This window comes from Girardinichthys multiradiatus, chromosome 12, assembly GCF_021462225.1.
Source record: "Girardinichthys multiradiatus isolate DD_20200921_A chromosome 12, DD_fGirMul_XY1, whole genome shotgun sequence".
Taxonomy (NCBI): Eukaryota; Metazoa; Chordata; class Actinopteri; order Cyprinodontiformes; family Goodeidae; genus Girardinichthys; species Girardinichthys multiradiatus.
Genome location: NC_061805.1, coordinates 18,345,660 through 18,367,310, shown reverse-complemented (window position 1 = coordinate 18,367,310; position 21,651 = coordinate 18,345,660). Strand labels below are relative to the sequence as shown.

The following is a 21,651-nucleotide window of genomic DNA, read 5'->3' as shown; positions in this document are numbered from 1 at the left end:
AAAAACACTTTTCTTTTATTGGTCGGATGAAATATGCTAATTTTGTGAGATAGGAATTTTGGGTTTTCATGAGCTGTATGCCAAAATCATCCGTATTAAGACAATAAAAGACCTGAAATATTTCAGTTAGTGTGCAATGAATCTAAAATATATGAATGTTAAATTTTCATCATTACATTATAGAAAATAATGAACTTTATCACAATATGCAAATTTCTTGAGAAGGACCTGTAGACTGTTAGATGTCAGGGACTTTGCCGGTAATCTGTTCTTGAATTTCTATCATATCCACGGTGGCTGTGTGCAGTTTTGTGTATGTGCTGTGTTTTTCCCTCTGCTCAGGGTGAGACCGACAGATGCTGTTGCGCAGGTGTTCCCTATCTGAGTGCAATCAGCTGGGGTTTTATATGGAACCTGGAAGGAGGCGTCAGCTCGTTGTCTCAGCCAGCGTGGTAAACTGACCATGATCTGCAGCTCTGCAGTCCTCCTGAAGCTTTTCTGATCTCCTTGTTTTTCCTTGCCTTGCAGAATCAGTTCTGCAAGGCAGGGAAAGCCATGTCGATCCAGGCATGAGTCTCCATTCCACTCCAACCTCCAGCCCAGCTGCTCAAGAGCCTCCTCATGGGAACACCTGACTCTCACTCACCTGCCTGTCCACCCTCCAACACCGCCGAGCCGAACACAGCAGAGCTACCCAAGAAACACAGAGTGTAAACTAAAGAATCTCACCACTCCGTTCCTCACCAACCTCAGCCACCGTGGAAAAGATGTATTCTTCCCCAGAAAATCTCCAGCCTCTTCATCCGTAAGTCAGCCTCAGAACCTCTCTGCTCTTTTCGCCATTTCTTCCCTGCAGCCTGAGTAACCTCTCTCTTCTCCTTCCTCAGTGGCAATTCAGATCCCTCCAGCAGATCCAGTCTGGGCTATAATTCATTTCAACCCGTGTTTTCTAAATAAGCTGTTAAAATGCTGTTTTTGTCCTCATGGTTGTGTCACTTCCAGTTACAGAAATTACATTGACAATTTCTTTCAATCAGGGCATGATTTGTAGCTTTTTTTTTTAGATCTTTTAGCCTACTTTGTTTTCTGACAAGTTGTATTTAGGTGATATCTTGACTCTACATGTCTGGCAGCTTTCAGTCTCTTGGGGTCTATAAGTATTATAGATGAATACAGATGAACTAAAATACTAACACAAAAACCTACACCTGAAAGGCATTATTTGTGTATCCTCGATGTTGATATCCATGTAACTGGATCTGAATTGTACATGTTCAGTGTTGCCCTATTCACCTCACTCTGATTTTTAAACTCTCAGCACAAAAATAAACTTAACCAACTGAAATTAATAGAATACCTCCCCTCTCGTCTGAGACCTTAACACATGATTTAACAACTTTTACCTTTGGTGAATGCTGAAATCATCTGCTGGAAAACACTTGCACTAGAGTAGGTGAGTAGCAGCCAGATGGGAGGGATCTGTTTGAAAATCCCTCTGCATGTTACACCCGAAGACCCAGTTGTGCTTACACACACTTTAGGAATGTTGCTACTGACACTGAAATGATTCTTCTCGGAAAGGCAACAGGGTTTAATAAATATTCAGAAACAACCCGAAGTGTCAGGGTGTCTGAGATTACCTACAGTTACGTCTGAGCTTTTTTGGCCATTTGATTGAAAGATTAGGGGCACTGCTAATAGAAGTGGCAGAATGAGTCTGGCAATGACTCAAGATAACAGCACCAAAGAAAACTGAAGAGTTGACCATCTGGACACAAGCTGTGGACTGAGCAGCCACAGCTGTGTCATGAATAGACTATATGATGTGAAAACACCCATAAAAATTTATCAAGGAACCTCATGGCTACTTTAAAACTACTTGGCAGATTTTTATACAGTTCTATTATGGACTTATAAGAAGCTTCACAAATCAGAATATGCTGTTTGCTTTATATTGTCTATTTAGGGTTCATTTTCATAAACATTTCTTAATACTATTTCCTGAAATTTGGTTTCAGGAAGAGCAATGTGGCTGTTATGCTGGCTGTGGAACAATAGACTACGGCCTATCATCACAAAAAATCCTAAGACTAAAAGAAACCCTTAGTAACGTCATTCTGAGAAAAACCACTCCAGGCCAAGCACAGTCCTAGTAAAAGGTAAGAGCTTTCTAAGAGGATTTTGAGAATCTTTGTGAATACGGGGGCCCATATTTTCAAACATTACATGCTCTTTCTAGAATTATCAAAAATGCATTTCTGGAAAAAGTATCAAAAATTCCCATAAAAACTTCAAAATGTTCTATTACAGTTGCCAAGGGTTGATTTCAAAACTCTATATATTAAGAATAGGAAGTCACTCAAGTTCATGTGTGTGTTGACAGACAAACAACTGCTTCTGTCAAAATAGTATGTAAATTCTGGCCTTGGAAGGGTATGGATCCCTAAGACATGCTGGAAAGTGTTGCCAGGGACAAAGAATTTATGGGTTTTTTCCTAAAACTGTTATGAAATGCTGTTAAATTAAAAACTGTGGATGGATGAAGTCCAAAAATATAAATATAATCATAATTTAAATAATGCAATTTAGGGGATAATCTAAAATTTCCAAAGCACATTAAAACTGTTTACCCTGAAGAAAAGCGTGAAACATTTTAAAGCCTTATAATTGAAATTTAGAATAATTTCCCTTGCAATTTTTACTGATCTTTTATTGAAAAAAGATGACGAAAGACAGTAACAACTATTTCTATTTTATTAGTTATGCCTAGAGGATTATCTGAGTTGAAGATGCTTTATCTCATGCTTCTGTTCTCTGTACTAAAAACAGGTGCCACAGCATTATAATGGAATAGAAATTATGGATATATGCAACCACACACTTGTGACCCCTGCAATAAAACAAGCTTAATTTTAGGGAACAAGGAGTGGCAAAAAGAACCATAAAGTCCACTAGTGACTTCTTGGAGAAGCAGGTTAGCAAGAAGGAGAGAAAGAATAGGAATAGTAGAGGATAAAGAGAGCATGAGCTGAGTGCTCAGAAAGTGAAGTTTGAATAGATGGATGACCCCGCAGGTAATTCATTCAAACTCTCCTCATAAAATCCAACACCTGCATCCAACTATCTCTTTTCTCAATCTGTCTGTGGTCAGAGAGCATATTACCCTTCAGCATAGTCACTATATTTTCTAGCTACTGTATTTGTCGTGACATTGTGGCTCCATTTCTGCCAGTATTCTGAAAACTCTCCCCTGAATCACTGCTCTCTATTGGTTTATAGCCTTTATAAGTCCAAACAAGGATACCTTGAATTAATAGGTGCCGACGGCAGACGGTCAAGGTTACTACAGTTTATGTTTCTGGAGTGGCTGTCTGTTATTCGTAACAATCCAGCAGCCAAGTCTTCAGATTTGTATCAGGGTTGTTTCATGGATGGGGCTTATTGTAAATTCAACAAAGAATTTACAATTTGTTGCTAAGTTTGTAAAATTAAAAAGGAATGATGGATTGATTTAAGATAACAGTTTTGACAGTCAGACAGGAAGAGTAATGTTTTGTTGAGTACAAGGAAAATGGATGAGGAGCAGAAAAATGTGCTGCACAGCAAAATATTGTATTAGTAGCAGCGCTCTCTTTGATTTGTTTAATGGCTTTTTAGAAAAGTTGCAATGAATATGAAATTCCCCACAATCCCTTATAACCAGGCATGTCCTGATCAATCAGAATTTCAATCAGGGCATTTTTAAATGATTGGCATTACATTCTTTTATGATGCTTATTGTCTAAAACCCCTCGTTGTTCTATTGTGTGATTACATGTCTGCCACAGCCCCAGCAAGCCAAGCAATGGCAATATACAGGTCCTTCTCAAAATATTAGCATATTGTGATAAAGTTCATTATTTTCCATAATGTAATGATGAAAATGTAACATTCATATATTTTAGATTCATTGCACACTAACTGAAATATTTCAAGTCTTTTATTGTCTTAATACGGATGATTTTGGCATACAGCTCATAAAAACCCAAAATTCCTATCTCACAAAATTAGCATATCATTAAAAGGGTCTCTAAACGAGCTATGAACCTAATCATCTGAATCAACGAGTTAACTTTAAACACCTGCAAAAGATTCCTGAGGCCTTTAAAACTCCCAGCCTGGTTCATCACTCAAAACCCCAATCATGGGTAAGACTGCCGACCTGACTGCTGTCCAGAAGGCCACTATTGACACCCTCAAGCAAGAGGGTAAGACACAGAAAGAAATTTCTGAACGAATAGGCTGTTCCCAGAGTGCTGTATCAAGGCACCTCAGTGGGAAGTCTGTGGGAAGGAAAAAGTATGGCAGAAAACGCTGCACAACGAGAAGAGGTGACCGGACCCTGAGGAAGATTGTGGAGAAGGGCCGATTCCAGACCTTGGGCGACCTGCGGAAGCAGTGGACTGAGTCTGGAGTAGAAACATCCAGAGCCACCGTGCACAGGCGTGTGCAGGAAATGGGCTACAGGTGCCGCATTCCCCAGGTCAAGCCACTTTTGAACCAGAAACAGCGGCAGAAGCGCCTGACATGGGCTACAGAGAAGCAGCACTGGACTGTTGCTCAGTGGTCCAAAGTACTTTTTTCAGATGAAAGCAAATTCTGCATGTCATTCGGAAATCAAGGTGCCAGAGTCTGGAGGAAGACTGGGGAGAAGGAAATGCCAAAATGCCAGAAGTCCAGTGTCAAGTACCCACAGTCAGTGATGGTCTGGGTTGCCGTGTCAGCTGCTGGTGTTGGTCCACTGTGTTTTATCAAGGGCAGGGTCAATGCAGCTAGCTATCAGGAGATTTTGGAGCACTTCATGCTTCCATCTGCTGAAAAGCTTTATGGAGATGAAGATTTCATTTTTCAGCACGACCTGGCACCTGCTCACAGTGCCAAAACCACTGGTAAATGGTTTACTGACCATGGTATCACTGTGCTCAATTGGCCTGCCAACTCTCCTGACCTGAACCCCATAGAGAATCTGTGGGATATTGTGAAGAGAACATTGAGAGACTCAAGACCCAACACTCTGGATGAGCTAAAGGCTGCTATCGAAGCATCCCGGGCCTCCATAAGACCTCAACAGTGCCACAAGCTGATTGCCTCCATGCCACGCCGCATTGAAGCAGTCATTTCTGCAAAAGGATTCCCGACCAAGTATTGAGTGCATAACTGTACATGATTATTTGAAGGTTGACGTTTTTTGTATTAAAAACACTTTTCTTTTATTGGTCGGATGAAATATGCTAATTTTGTGAGATAGGAATTTTGGGTTTTCATGAGCTGTATGCCACAATCATCTGTATTAAGACAATAAAAGACCTGAAATATTTCAGTTAGTGTGCAATGAATCTAAAATATATGAATGTTAAATTTTCATCATTACATTATGGAAAATAATGAACTTTATCATAATATGCTAATATTTTGAGAAGGACCTGTATGTAACCAAATTTATTTTTATCATGGCTTATTTGTGTGTGAATATGTGTATTACAGGCTTTAAATATTATTTTTTTTGGTGTAATCTGGTGTAATATTTCCCAAACAATCATAGCGTTCTTCACAATAAAAATGACATTGACATTGAAACAGAGACTGTACTGGCTGCCATGTTTCCTTATCTTTCTGTGCCATGTGGTCTGCTCTGGCATGGGCTCAGATAACCCCACTTCACTGTGTGAACTTATCTGATTGTGTGTATAGAGTGTATAGACAGTTGAAAGACTAGTCTTTATATTTAAGTTGAAAGCAATGCTTCAATTAACGCAACCGGAGGAATAAGTCTGATCCACTCTGGAACCGGGCTAAACTATGTTATATGCCTAATTAACAAGACATATCAAAAAGCAAAAGCAGTGTAAAAAGAAGGTTAGTTTTGTGGTAGGCTAGCAGTGTGTCGAGTCACATACTATTTGATACCAATTTTAGAGCTAGGCACGCTTTAGGTGATGTCGGAACATTTTATTAGCTTTCCTTACCTTGTCAAACCGTGTTGAAGCAGCATATAGAGGCTATCCTGCAGAAACCCACGTTAGGACAAAACTGTTGTTGTCTTGAAAAGTGGAAAGACATTGCAGCATTCTGAAAGCTATAGGTATGTAAGATAAAATAATTTTTGGATTAGTACTTTAGGGAAACAGAAACATCATGAAATAAATCTGGCTACCCAAAACCTGTCTAAGAGAGCAAATCAGGAGCCAGACGTGTATTTTTCTGAATGAAGAATCTGTGAGTGTTTACACTGCAAATAAAACTTGGCCAGCCTCTTGGCTTGGTCTGAGTTTTCTGTTGTTTCTTCTCGTATCATCACACTTTCACAATTTCTCCCTCCTCTCCTCTTCTGAATTTATTTTTTGTTTCGTATGTAATGATCTCTCCTTTGCTGCTCCTCAGTAGCCCATTTTCCTTATCTTTAGTAGTTTTCCCTACAACCATTCCTGGTTTCCTGTAACCATTTAGGGCAGAACTTTGTCCATGCTTTTTTATACCTTTCTCTGTTGTTATTCAACAGGGCATGTAGCTGTGGCATACTAGTATCTATGCATCATCCTAATGTGTGTCTCACTTATCTCAGGCTGTTTGTGAATACCTGCAGTGATGCATAACTAATTTAAAAGCTGGTAGTACATCTCTCCTTTAACACTGACGCTAGGAGGGCAGAGAAACACAATCCTGATCAAGCACGGTCACACAAACACCCACACACAACACACACACACTACCAAGGGGCTGCCTTTGCTCAGTGGTAGATTGTTTATCTTATGGTTAAAAGATTGGTGTTTTTATCTTTCTATCCAAATATTTGGGTTCTTTGATTTAGTACGAAATCCTGTTAGTGGAATTTAGATTTAGATTAGTTTGAAATATCCTGTATGATTAAAATGTTCACTATTTGCACAAAAAAATTTATGAAGTGTCCACAAACCACAACCATGTTTTGCATGTCTGTATTTACAGTAAATGCATATCAAGGAACCATTTGCTTGTATAAGTCTTCCTTTTCTGCATGTGAAATCTTACTGGTAAAACTGCAGTATGTTGTTTTTCCTAATCAAACACATCCTACAAAAATAAATTTTAGTTCAGATCAGAACAGGAAAAGTCACACTTTTAACGTGCCTCCAGATGAACTGTTCAAAGTTTCCATAAATAGACTAGCAAATCACTATTTTGATGTTCAATATTATAAAAAAATATATATCTAATTTACTTTTCAATTATAATTTGAACTGCAAATTATTAGAAAAGTTGTGCAATCAACCAGAAAATTATTAAAATAAAATAATGTTGTCAAATTCCTCTTTGCAGGCATACTTTCTTGTTCCGGAAGTGCAGTAAGTTCAGTATGTCTCCAAACCTAGTCTCCAAATTTACTGTATAATTGAACAGTAATATTTCTTTAGCCCAAAGTTAATACTTGAATTGGTCAACTCCTGCTGATATAGCTGGAATAACCATTTAATTTTGGCTTGGCTAAAATAAAAAATGTAAATAAGTAATTTAATTAATTTGTTGATCATTCAAGTCAGGAATGATGTCAATCATTTTGAAATTCCTGATTTAGAGACAAAAGTGGAATCTACTTAAGGCACGTGGACACAGTATTATGACTAATCAGCCCATAGTGCAAAACATTTAAATATTTAGACTTAAACTATTTCACAGAAAATATTTTTTGTTCTTATGATAGCAGTCTTTTTAGAGATCACTCAAAAGTTTGATTTGATTTTGTTTAAGCAAGTCAGGAGAGGCATACATTATCAATAATTGGTCCTCAAAGATACACATATATGTGTGTGCATACATGCATACACATACAAGAAAACATGATATGCACTGTATTTACATTTAATGGTAAATATTACAGATGTTTTCTGAAAAAATGAAGCTAGTTTATATGTCTTTCTTTAACTCCCATATAGTCGTTTGTTGACATCAGGAAGAGCTATAGTCGGTTCAAGTTTATCATGTAAAAAACAGCATGGCAAGTTTTTCAAAAAAGGTAACACCACTTATGATAACATTCATTTTAATATGTCCCTGCACAGATGCTCCTGGTTTTATGTTTACAGTGTGTGATAAAGAGGCAGATCTTTAAGGAAGATTTAGGACATTTATCCCAAATCAACCGGGAGATTATGATTATTTGGATAACTGCAGCAGGATGTAATGTTATTTCTTATTCATCATGCACTATAGCAACAAACTTTGGGAACTTTGATGTTTGTATCTAAAATTTGCATGTTCCCACGCTGCTCTGATCAGCGGGATCTAAGAGTATTTTGACATTCGTCATACCATATGTATATCCAATTAGAAGAACAGAATACACGGTAATATTCAGCTAGGGTTTTGTAGGACCAATATGCAAACAGCAGCGTGGAGCCAGAAGGTGAGTTGAATATTTAATTATAACTGAACTGAGAACTTACAGTCTGGAATAAAGGCAAGTAGGCGGACATGAAACAGCAAAACAACAGTGACATGGGACAGGGAACTAACAGGAATGAACCAGTGATTTGAACAGAAAACCAGGGAGTCTAGAGACTGAGGAAGGGAGGAGAATGAACCATTGAACTACAGAAGGTAATCAGGGAGAGAATCAGGAGCAGCTGGTTGAGAAGATAACTGAGGGAGGTGACTAATAAACACAGATGATCATGGAGTGCAGGGATGCAATAAAAAACATCTAAATAAACAAACAATGAGATTAACTAAACATGAACTGGGAGGAACCCGCTCTATAAGGGAATATAAACTACACAACACAGGAATCCAGGGAGGTAACAAAAACTAAACAGAATGAATCCAACAAATCCGAATGTACTATATACATACATATACACATATATATATATATATATATATATATATATATATATATGTATGTATATACACTGCTCAAAAAAATAAAGGGAACACTCAAATAACAGATCCTAGATCTGAATGAATGAAATATTCCCATTGAATACTGTGTTCTGTACAAAGTTGAATGTGCTGACAATAGAATCAAACAAAAATCATCAATGGAAATCAAATGTATTAACCAATGGAGGCCTGGATTTGGAGTCACACACAAAATTAAAGTGGAAAAACATACTACAGGCTGATCCAACTTTGATGTAATATCCTTAAAACAAGTCAAAATGAGGCTCAGTATTGTGTGTGGCCTCCATGTGCCTGTATGACCTCCCTACAACGCCTGGGCATGCTCCTGATGAGACGGCGGATGGTCTCCTGAGAGATCTCCTCCCAGTTGGCATCCGCCAACTCCTGGACAGTCTGTGGTGCAACGTGACGTTGGTGGATGGAGCGAGACATGATGTCCCAGATGTGCTCAATTGGATTCAGGTCTGGGGAACGGCCGGGCCAGTCCATAGCTTCAATGTCTTCATCTTGCAGGAACTGCTGACACACTCCAGCCACATGAGGTCTAGCATTGTCCTGCATTAGGAGGAACCCAGGGCCAACCGCACCAGCATATGGTCTCACAAGGGGTCTGAGGATCTCATCTCGGTACCTATTGGCAGTCAGGCTACCTCCGGCGAGCCGTGCGGCCCTCCAAAGAAATGTCACCCCACACCATTACTGACCCACTGCCAAACCGGTCATACTGAAGGATGTTGCAGGCAGCAGATCGCTCTCCACGGTGTCTCCAGACTCTGTCACGTCTGTCACATGTGCTCAGTGTGAACCTGCTTTCATCTGTGAAGAGCACAGGGCGCCAGTGGCGAATTTGCCAATCCTGGTGTTCTCTGGCAAATGCCAAGCGCCCTGCACGGTGTTGGGCTGTGAGCACAACCCCCATTTGTGGACATCGGGCCCTCATACCATCCTCATGGAGTCAGTTCCTAACCGTTTGTGCAGACACATGTACATTTGTGGCGTGCTGGAGGTCATTTTGCAGGGCTCTGGCAGTGCTCCTCCTGTTCCTCCTTGCAAAAAGGAGGAGGTAGCAGTCCTGCTGCTGGGTTGTTGCCCTCCTACGGCCTCCTCCACGTCTCCTGGTGTACTGTCTGCTGGTAGTGCCTCCAGGCTCTGGACACCACGCTGACAAACACAGCAAACCTTGCCACAGCTCGCATTGATGTGCCATCCTGGATGAGCTGCACTACCTGAGCCACTTGTGTGGGTTGTAGAGTCCATCTCAGCTCGTTTCACATATATATATATATATATATATAGCACAAATGTAGGAAAAATGTTTTTAGTAAAAACGTTTTTGAAATTACAGATAGTCAGCAAGTACAGGGAATTGATATCTTGGATGTCAAAACATCAGCAAATAATTAAATGAAGAACATGAGGAAGAAGGGGAGTAGACGATGTCAAGACATGAGGGTGAAGATGCCAAAAATGTTGGGAGGATAATGTGACACAAATGAAATATGTAAACTGAGTAAAAGTATTAAAAAATTAGGAAGAAAATCATACATTTTATAATTTGGTACTTGCAGTTATTCACCTTATACCTAAAAATGTGTACTATCTCACTTTCAGCAGCCACAAACAGAAAACAGGTAGCAAGAAATGACAGCGTGCCTATCCGAGATAAGGCAGGGGTTAGAGGTGAGATCCCATTCTAACTCCGCTTAGTTTAGTTTAGCTTAGCTTAACTTCACAGGCTGACCGGCTTGTGAACTAAGCTGTGCCGCTCCCAAAACCCCAGAACATATTTCAAAGGTTGCCCATTGTGGATGAACTTACTGGTCACATAAAGATTTTAGTTATACTTCTATGCTTAAAACATGTCGAACATTTCTGCGACAAATACAGAAAAGTATAAAAATGTTAAGTGTCCACGCTCGCCTCCTCTGTTTACGACTATTGGTGGTGCAACGCATTGTGGGATATGATGCTGGCCCAAGTCCGCAGAAGGATGGATCCTCAATAAAATGGATGAAATAAGAATATCTATGGGTTCTTTTAGAGTACTTCATTTGATGTGTACTTAGGGTTGGAACAGCGCTTGAGCCACTGCAGATGAAGTGTCAAAAGCACGCGAAAACACTCAGACAACTATGCATGTTTTGAACCACATTACCCATAAGTCCTCGAGGGCAGTCCGTCTTTCATTCCATATATTCAGACTTTTATTCCATATATTCAGACCTTCATTCCATGTATTCAGACTTTCATTCCATATATTCAGATTTTTGAAAATAAATATAAACAATTTCCTGAATGGCATAATCTATCTATCTATCTATCTATCTATCTATCTGTCTGTCTGTCTGTCTGTCTGTCTGTCTGTCTGTCTGTCTGTCTGTCTGTCTGTCTGTCTGTCTGTCTGTCTGTCTGTCTGTCTGTCTGTCTGTCTGTCTGTCTGTCTGTCTGTCTGTCTGTCTGTCTGTCTGTCTGTCTGTCTGTCTGTCTGTCTGTCTGTCTGTCTGTCTGTCTGTCTGTCTGTCTGTCTGTCTGTCTGTCTGTCTGTCTGTCTGTCTGTCTGTCTGTCTGTCTGTCTGTCTGTCTGTCTGTCTGTCTGTCTGTCTGTCTGTCTGTCTGTCTGTCTGTCTGTCTGTCTGTCTGTCTGTCTGTCTGTCTGTCTGTCTGTCTGTCTGTCTGTCTGTCTGTCTGTCTGTCTGTCTGTCTGTCTGTCTGTCTGTCTGTCTGTCTGTCTGTCTGTCTGTCTGTCTGTCTGTCTGTCTGTCTGTCTGTCTGTCTGTCTGTCTGTCTGTCTGTCTGTCTGTCTGTCTGTCTGTCTGTCTGTCTGTCTGTCTGTCTGTCTGTCTGTCTGTCTGTCTGTCTGTCTGTCTGTCTGTCTGTCTGTCTGTCTGTCTGTCTGTCTGTCTGTCTGTCTGTCTGTCTGTCTGTCTGTCTGTCTGTCTGTCTGTCTGTCTGTCTGTCTGTCTGTCTGTCTGTCTGTCTGTCTGTCTGTCTGTCTGTCTGTCTGTCTGTCTGTCTGTCTGTCTGTCTGTCTGTCTGTCTGTCTGTCTGTCTGTCTGTCTGTCTGTCTGTCTGTCTGTCTGTCTGTCTGTCTGTCTGTCTGTCTGTCTGTCTGTCTGTCTGTCTGTCTGTCTGTCTGTCTGTCTGTCTGTCTGTCTGTCTGTCTGTCTGTCTGTCTGTCTGTCTGTCTGTCTGTCTGTCTGTCTGTCTGTCTGTCTGTCTGTCTGTCTGTCTGTCTGTCTGTCTGTCTGTCTGTCTGTCTGTCTGTCTGTCTGTCTGTCTGTCTGTCTGTCTGTCTGTCTGTCTGTCTGTCTGTCTGTCTGTCTGTCTGTCTGTCTGTCTGTCTGTCTGTCTGTCTGTCTGTCTGTCTGTCTGTCTGTCTGTCTGTCTGTCTGTCTGTCTGTCTGTCTGTCTGTCTGTCTGTCTGTCTGTCTGTCTGTCTGTCTGTCTGTCTGTCTGTCTGTCTGTCTGTCTGTCTGTCTGTCTGTCTGTCTGTCTGTCTGTCTGTCTGTCTGTCTGTCTGTCTGTCTGTCTGTCTGTCTGTCTGTCTGTCTGTCTGTCTGTCTGTCTGTCTGTCTGTCTGTCTGTCTGTCTGTCTGTCTGTCTGTCTGTCTGTCTGTCTGTCTGTCTGTCTGTCTGTCTGTCTGTCTGTCTGTCTGTATCTCTCTCTATATATATATATATATATATATATAGATATATACAGGTCCTTCTCAAAATATTAGCATATTGTGATAAAGTTAATTATTTTCCATAATGTCATGATGAAAATTTAACATTCATATATTTTAGATTCATTGCACACTAACTGAAATATTTCAGGTCTTTTATTGTCTTAATACGGATGATTTTGGCATACAGCTCATGAAAACCCAAAATTCCTATCTCACAAAATTAGCATATTATTAAAAGGGTCTCTAAACGAGCTATGAACCTAATCATCTGAATCAACGAGTTAACTCTAAACACCTGCAAAAGATTCCTGAGGCCTTTAAAACTCCCAGCCTGGTTCATCACTCAAAACCCCAATCATGGGTAAGACTGCCGACCTGACTGCTGTCCAGAAGGCCACTATTGACACCCTCAAGCAAGAGGGTAAGACACAGAAAGACATTTCTGAACGAATAGGCTGTTCCCAGAGTGCTGTATCAAGGCACCTCAGTGGGAAGTTTGTGGGAAGGAAAAAGTGTGGCAGAAAACGCTGCACAACGAGAAGAGGTGACCGGACCCTGAGGAAGATTGTGGAGAAGGGCTGATTCCAGATCTTGGGGGACCTGCGGAAGCAGTGGACTGAGTCTGGAGTAGAAACATCCAGAGCCACCGTGCACAGGCGTGTGCAGGAAATGGGCTACAGGTGCCGCATTCCCCAGGTCAAGCCACTTTTGAACCAGAAACAGTGGCAGAAGCGCCTGACCTGGGCTACAGAGAAGCAGCACTGGACTGTTGCTCAGTGGTCCAAAGTACTTTTTTCGGATGAAAGCAAATTCTGCATGTCATTCGGAAATCAAGGTGCCAGAGTCTGGAGGAAGACTGGGGAGAAGGAAATGCCAAAATGCCAGAAGTCCAGTGTCAAGTACCCACAGTCAGTGATGGTCTGGGTTGCCGTGTCAGCTGCTGGTGTTGGTCCACTGTGTTTTACCAAGGGCAGGGTCAATGCAGCTAGCTATCAGGAGATTTTGGAACCCTTCATGCTTCCATCTGCTGAAAAGCTTTTTGGAGATGAAGATTAAATTTTTCAGCACGACCTGGCACCTGCTCATAGTGCCAAAACCACTGGTACATGGTTTACTGACCATGGTATCACTGTGCTCAATTGGCCTGCCAACTCTCCTGACCTGAACCCCATAGAGAATCTGTAGGATATTGTGAAGAGAACGTTGAGAGACTCAAGACCCAACACTCTGGATGAGCTAAAGGCCGCTATCGAAGCATCCTGGGCCTCCATAAGACCTCAGCAGTGCCACAGGCTGATTGCCTCCATGCCACGCCGCATTGAAGCAGTCATTTCTGCAAAAGGACTCCCGACCATGTATTGAGTGCATAACTGTACATGATTATTTGAAGGTTGACGTTTTTTGTATTAAAAACACTTTTCTTTTATTGGTCGGATGAAATATGCTAATTTTGTGAGATAGGAATTTTGGGTTTTCATGAGCTGTATGCCAAAATCATCTGTATTAAGACAATAAAAGACCTGAAATATTTCAGTTAGTGTGCAATGAATGTAAAATATATGAATGTAAAATTTTCATCATGACATTATGGAAAATAATTAACTTTATCACAATATGCTAATTTTTTGAGAAGGACCTGTATATACACACACTGCCGGTCACTACAGGTCAAAAGTTTTAGATACACTTTCTCATTTAAAGGTTTCCTTTAGTTTCATGACTATGTACATTGTACGTAGATTCCCACTGAAGGCATCAAACATGTGAATGAACACATATGTACAGAATATAAAGAAAATGAATTTTGTCTAAAAATGTATGTCTAACAGATGAAAGAGGATAGCACTTAATTTTGTATTAAGTAGCAGAAACTTTCTACAATAATAGATGCATTAAACATTGATGAAGAAGTTTCTGAAAATCAATATTTAGTTAATACAGCTGAGGCACATAATGCTGACTTGAATTTACCTGGAATCATGCTGATTGAGTTAAAAACTATCCAATTAAGGTTCTTCATTTGGGTTTGCTACTGGAACCAGAAACACAAGGTATTGATGTGAATGAAATAAATTTGAAAATTCTTGGAGCTGTGCCTTTAAGATCTTGTTTGGATTTCTAACATCTTTGATTTCTCCCCAAATCTGCGTCTTCTTCTATTAAGTTTAACACGAGCTCCACTTCATAAAAACCTCGCAGCTTCCCAGTGGAGGAAGACTGCAAACCTCTGCTGCCACTGACAGGAGAAGTTCTTGCACATATTAAATGCACAGTTTTTGCTTCCTTCAATACAGATTGCAAGGACATTCTCACGTTAAAGCTAATTTCACTCTCACACTCTCAGCAATATTTTTTATTATTTAACCAACAAACCTATTTGTTGTCTTAACTGCTGGCAGCTTGGAATTACTATATATCTATATACAAACAAACATATACATATATATCCGAAACCCTTAGCCACATCTTTAAACCTAGTAGACTGCTGTGAAAAAATAACATTCAACTCTGATTAGTGCCAGACAAATAGAAATCAGTAAATAACTTAAGGTGAACCTGTCTGACTCCCTGAAGTAGGCTACAAGATATCAAAAAGCAGCACATCTTACTCTAAACAACTTTAACAACAGTTTTGAAGTAATGTCATTTTTAAGTGTTGTGATTATGAATATATTATCTAATATTATTATTTTTATATTTTACTAAATAATAATTTGGTCTGTTGAGTGTTGTCCTGTGAATACCAGCCCAATAAGACGGCGGTATTAGGACAACAATGAAAAAGGTGAAACAGGTTTTGGCATTACTGAACGGCAAAACTCTGCACACAAATGGAAAAGAAATCACAGTTTCTTAAAATACAAAAATAAATCAACACAAAATCAAACATATTTCAATCAACAAACTCTTTACTATACTAGACCAATCCAACTAAACTACCAAGCAAAATAAAAGAATAACGAAGACCAGCTATATACAATATAAACAAGTGAATCAAAGAAAAGGATGCAACATTACCATTCAATGTTGTTTATGTTTGCGAACCAAGAATTATTTTGAGAAATCTTGAATTAGTCTTGGAACTAACTTAACAAATAATTGGCGTACTTACAAACCACCAATCACACTGCAACATCAGATAAAACATTATTTAAAAAATATATATATTTTGTAGAATGATTTGCTGAATAAAACCAACCTTCTGGATGACTAATTCTCAATGGTGTTTTATTAGCTGCCTTTATATAGTAAAATAATATTTAAATATTACTTTGAACAAAGCCAACAACCTTCTTGGACAAATGATTCATAACTGGTGTTATATTAGTTATCACATTTAATAAAATAATATTTAGAGAAATACTATTTTCCTAGTTTGGAAACTAACAACCTTTCTGGATAAGGATCTTTAACTGGCCCTCATCTGGTGACGACAAAGCCTATGGACTAATAAGATGGCGACGAGTTATGTGTTACCTTAGCCATTAGCGTTTGGAGCTATCAGGAAACTTATAGCTTGCTACAACTCCTTTAAAGTCACACATTTACCTTTAAAATACCACTAATAAAAGGAATAAAATGCATAAGCGTTGATGACACATTATGGCCGATCTGTGTTTAAAAACCACCCTTTAACTAAAGTTTGACTTAACTTTAAAACACAGAATGCATCATTAGCAGAGCAACTATTCTGCTAGCACTTAGCTGAGTTTTCTCAACACACACAAAAAGCAAACGTCATGAAATAAACATTATTCATATTATTTTATCTTAAACTACTTTTCTCCTTCCAAACATTATCTCTTATGTGAACCGTGCTGAGAAAAAGGTTTCCGGGTGACGAGTTAAGGGAAGCGAAGTTGTCCGGACATCCATGTGTGGATTGAACTGTACTGTCAAGGCACGTTGATGCAACTTTAGTGGCTGCAGTGCAGTGGGGTAGCTCTCGCTACCTGGACGTGCATGCAGGAAGGCTTGCGATGCTGCAGTCCCGATGCCTTCTTCTCCAGATATGGGGGAAAATCCACTTCAATTAGGGACAACGTCTTTTCGGGGCTTCTCTGTTGCTTTCTGCAGAAACTTAGGAAGAAAGCTTGAAGACAGGCTTGTCTTAATTATCTCTTTCCTATGATCACTGAGTGCTCAAGCACAGATCCTACTTAACTTTAAGTTCTTTGATCGACAGATTCGAACATCAGATCGTAGTCATCTCTGGATCCAAAGATTCTTCAAAGTAGTAGTATTCTACTCGTCATCGAGTTTAAAGACCTTCAGCTGATGTGCGGTGTCTCTCCTGTATGACCTTGGTTGAGATTCGCGTGGATTGAGGCCAACATGTTGGAACAAGATGTTTTTGTTCAAACAGTGACATCACGGGGAGTCAGCTATGACTCTTCCTCTTCTGGGCTGGGTTAGACATAAGTTAGTGTGACACTGAAAGGTGTAGAATATGGAAGCAAATCGTTACCATATTTCAAAAGCTTTTTCATTTTAAGAATGTGGCTGCATTGTTTGACTCATAAATTAAATTAGTAATCAATAATCCTCTTTGCATTTTAATTTTCTTCTTTAAGACTGCTCATTCTTTCACTTAATTAAAATGAAAAAGAAAAAGGCATTTGAGATTTATTTTTCAAAATGTACCCCAGCAAATAGATACCAAAATTCAATTTCAAATGTAAAATTTTAAAATGAAAAAGCATTTCCAGAAATGCTTTTTCTGGGCAAAGTACTGCCCAGAACCCGAAAATGAAAAAGCATTCCGAGCGGCGGGCGCAGCAGAGTGACGTCAGCAGCCGCTCTTCCTCAGCTCCCTGCTGACCGAGCTACCCATCTTGTTCGGTAGGTGATGCTGTGCATAAGGGTTTGTGATGCAAGTAAACCATAGTTCGCACCATTATTCAGAAAAGGACAAACCATGGAACAATGGTAATCATTTACAGGATTGGTCAACCAATAAACAACTCATGCAACACAACACAAAATAACCAAGAACAACATCTAAAGCACTACAGGTCTCACTGCCCTCAGTTAAAGACAGTTTTCATGGTTCAATGATAAGAAAGAGTTTTAAGGTCAAAATCACTGCTGACAAAAAATGACACAAAGGCCCACTTCACATTTCCAAAAAAGTTTTCTGTTCACTTGATGTTTTGTTTATTTGGTCTCCCTGCTAATCTGTGTTAATTAGCCACCCTCCTCCAGTTGCCCCTTTTCTCTCTCACACCAGCTGCTCCTGATTTATAATTTCTCATAAAGATTGAGTTAATAACTACACATTGTTTGCAAACTCTTTAACACAGCTGTCATACTAAAAGAACTGTGTGCAAGTTGGTTGCCTCTGTCCAGCCAGACTCATCAGATGCCTACTGTGACATCAGAGATTAAAACTGCCCGACCCCACGTTTCGCAGTCATCCCCTGAGCCTATTCAAATTGGCCACAATCACCTGTTCCCGGAAGAAAGAGAGCACCATTTATCCTCTTGACGGTGTCTCTACTGTAGTTCCTCAGGCCACTTCTGCCTTTCCTGCCTGGTCTGGCCAAAAGATCTGGTCCTTCAGTAGTTCCGGGGGTACTGGCAGGCGCTGCATAACTTTGGAACCACCCCCACTTTTTACTGCCTTCCACTATCTACGTCCATCAGAAACCCTTCCCAGTCCAAGCTACTCTCTAGTCCAAGCCTTGGTTGGTTCAGATTCTTAGCAAACTCTTGTTAACTCCAAATTAGTTAAATAGCTCAACATCTCCATTCAGACAAAAATCTCTGTTTACAAGTTAAAAAGAAGTTAACTTGATGAAGCAATTTAATATGATATTCATTTATAGTGATGGATTGTAGTGATTAAGAAAGTTTTATTTATTATTTTGCACAATATGTGCTGACCGGTTTTTGGAGACGCTTCGAACAAGTGAGTGAGTGATGGCGAGCCAGACCCACGGACGATGCTTTGAAGAGTCCTGCTAGTAGTCTGGCCAGCTGCTGCAGGGATTCTCAGTGAAATCACCTTGGAACAAATCAGGATTTCCCACCTAAGGAAATGCACACACACTTATACCTACCCAGGTGGTGTACATGGGAGACAAAGGACATTACAGGAAACATAAAGAACTCTTACTAGTATAAGAAGCACTGAACAAAGAGACTGGGGTTTGGAAACAATTTAATCCCTGTTTTTGTCGTGCACTGTAATTAGCATTTTTTTTATTTTTGAAGGAAAGAGCTCTAATTTTCTTTCGGTTTATTTTCTGTCGCTCTAATTGTGATAATGTATATATTTTTTATATTTTGTTTTGTTGTTGTGTGTTCGTGTTGCTGCAATAAATAGGTCAGTTGCACTATCAATTACTCCTCAGAACCTAGGTCTTAGAAGCGCAAATCTCTAGTAGAATACAGCACAAGTGCTACACAAGCTTTGACCAAACTTAAGAGGAGATTTTCTGATGCTCCGGTCCTCATCCACCATGACCTTTCAAGCAAATGACACCCTCAAAATAAAAGAATAACAGATAAGAAACGCATTTTAGCCTCCATCTACATAAATGCCAAGACGAGAAGTTTGGCTGACTTTCTTTTTTAAATTCTTCTCCAAGAAACACTCCTCCAGGTTCCTCGGCCCCAATAAGAGTGTTTCAGTAACCAGTCCACCCACTGTTCGCCTCAGGTTACCACTTCACCTCCGCATTCATGTATCTCAAATCAAGCCAGTCTTTTCAAGTCCTTTGTGCCTTCCTGCTGAACCCCCTTCACCCGCCCGGGTTGAGAATGGTCACCCAGCCTTCTCCGTTAGTTGCATTGTTGGGTCCCGCTGTTGTGGTCCAGCATCTGGGGAACTTGGAGGGTTATGGTCCCAAGGATCGTTCCTGGATTCCTTGGTCCTTCATCCTGGATCCTGATCTCTTTAATGACTTTGAGGCTTCTGCTCCTTCCTCATCGTCCGCCAGGGGGCGTCTATTGAGGGAGGGTGCTGTCATACTAACAGAACTGTGTGCTGGTTGGTTATGTCTGTGTCTCTGATCTCTGTGTTCAGGCTGTGATTGGCAGTTGAAGGGACGCAGCTGCAGCTCCATAGGACTAATCAGCTGGGGTATAAAGAGGACCTGGAAACCAGAGAGAGATACCAGATCAACTGCTAATTGTAGCGCAGTTTCCAGACCTACCATTGTGTTTTGTGTTTTGTGAATTACCTGGGTTTTGTGTTTTTTGAATTCCCTGGGTCCTGATTTAACTCCAGCCTTGTCCTCACTCCTGCAGAGAACCTTTCTGGGAGGGCTTCCAGGATCTCAGACCAGTTCCCTAATCTCTGAATTTTACTGCAGCCTTCTGGGTCCATCAGTTAGTCTCCTCTGTGCTACTATGATCCTCCAAAAGGCATGCTCATCAGTCCACAACTCTGCTGCCACTGCTCACTCACCTGCCTGTCCACCCTCATACACTGATGGCCATCTCCATCTGGGGAAAGATACAAATGACTCAGCATCACCCCCGCCACCGAGCATAGCCACCTGTCAACCTCAGTTCCTGTGAGTTTGCTCACCTTTCCCCGACCTCCCACCATACTTCTCACAAGTAAGCTCGCTCTTCTTCATCATCACCATCATTGCTAATTCCTCCTCGGGAATTAACCACTCTCCTTTTCTCTCCAGTGCCCGATCAGAACTCAAAAACCCGAACCAGACAATTCCTCCTGTTCCCAAGAATAAAACATTTAAAAACGCTTTAATGTGTCTATAATTGCTCCCTGTACCAGAGTCACAATACAACCACTATGACAACAGCACTTTTAAGCTGATAATGTTTTAGGCATTGCTCAAAAGCAGGTGCGAGAACAAAACACGAATTGCATTGCTTGCTTTCTAAATTATTTTTTGAATTGAGCATCATCTCTTAAATGTTTGGAGAATTGGTAATTATTTATACCAGATGTCTACATATGATTAATTGCTAGTTTTCCCAAGAGATTTGTCCTAAAACAGCTTACAGCGAATGTCATACAATATATTGACATGAATCCCAATCTCTTCTCATTATCATCCCCAACCCCCCTACCCAAGACTCTCATTCCTCAAATCTAATCTTGGGAAACATCAATTTTATGATGAGTACAGGTATTGCATTGTGTGTGTGTGTGTGTGTTTAAAACTAAACACACAAATGTGTCTGTTCCTGTTTTCGGAAGTCGCAAAAACCCCCATAGAATGGCAATTGGCAGAACAAAACAAGTGTTAGGAAAAAAGATGAATAGCTGTGAAAATAGCACAAAGAGCGAAAGAGGGAATGTTGACAGTTCTAATTAAAATCCCGCCCATTAGCTCAGTGTTAATTGGATGATTTATTTTCCCAGGGGCACCGACTGACAATCAAATTATGCTGCTGCTTTTAAAATGAATGTGAAAATGTGTATTCATGCTTGTGATGTAAGGATGGCTAAATGAAAACTGTAGTAGTTTTGACATCATTAATTTCTACAACTCACAAACCATTGAGAAATATTAGATGAGAAAACAGAAAACAAATGTTTGTGCAAATAATAAATGCCTTGTTTTAAAACTCGAACATAGATTTGATTACCATTCACTTTTATATTTATGCGGCTTTGTTTGATTGTACTTTATTTACATACAAGATTATTAATCAACTATTCAGAAAACTACTGTAAATGTGTAATGCTTTCTGCCAGTTGGGAATGAGCCTCATCATATTTGGGAACATTATTCCTGATATCTAATTTTTCAAATGAGAACTGAAAGAGTAAGAAATGGATCAGGGATTTTGTGTCAAGGGCTGAGGTTGGTCTTTCCATCTCATGACCAAAAGGAAAAGATTCCAGATACAAGTGATTAAAATGCACTTCCTCAGTAAGGTGTCTGGGCACTGCCTAAAGAGACATGGTGAAAAGCTCCATCTTCCAAAAAACTTGGTCTCTGTTGCTATCAACTGAGGTGGTCTGGGCATTTTATTAAGAATACTCCCGACCATCTCCCTTTGGAGATTGTTTAGGTATGTCCCATTGGAAAGAGAACCTGAAGCAGATCCCAAGCTGGCTTGAGGTACTTGAATTCCT

At 40.1% G+C, this 21,651-nt stretch overlaps 1 long non-coding RNA gene across 2 annotated transcripts; it reads left to right on the top strand.

The window, feature by feature from the left end:
* The first annotated feature begins 413 nt into the window (after window positions 1–413).
* LOC124878378 lies at window positions 414–20,305 on the top strand. Of its 2 annotated transcripts, XR_007040739.1 has the most exons (5): window positions 414–805; window positions 2,019–2,159; window positions 19,618–19,725; window positions 19,842–20,156; window positions 20,234–20,305. It is a non-coding gene; the product is annotated as an uncharacterized LOC124878378 (long non-coding RNA). The 2 variants fall into 2 exon arrangements; XR_007040740.1 differs by lacking the exon at window positions 19,618–19,725 and having other exon boundaries at window positions 415–805.
* Window positions 20,306–21,651: the final 1,346 nt, after the last annotated feature.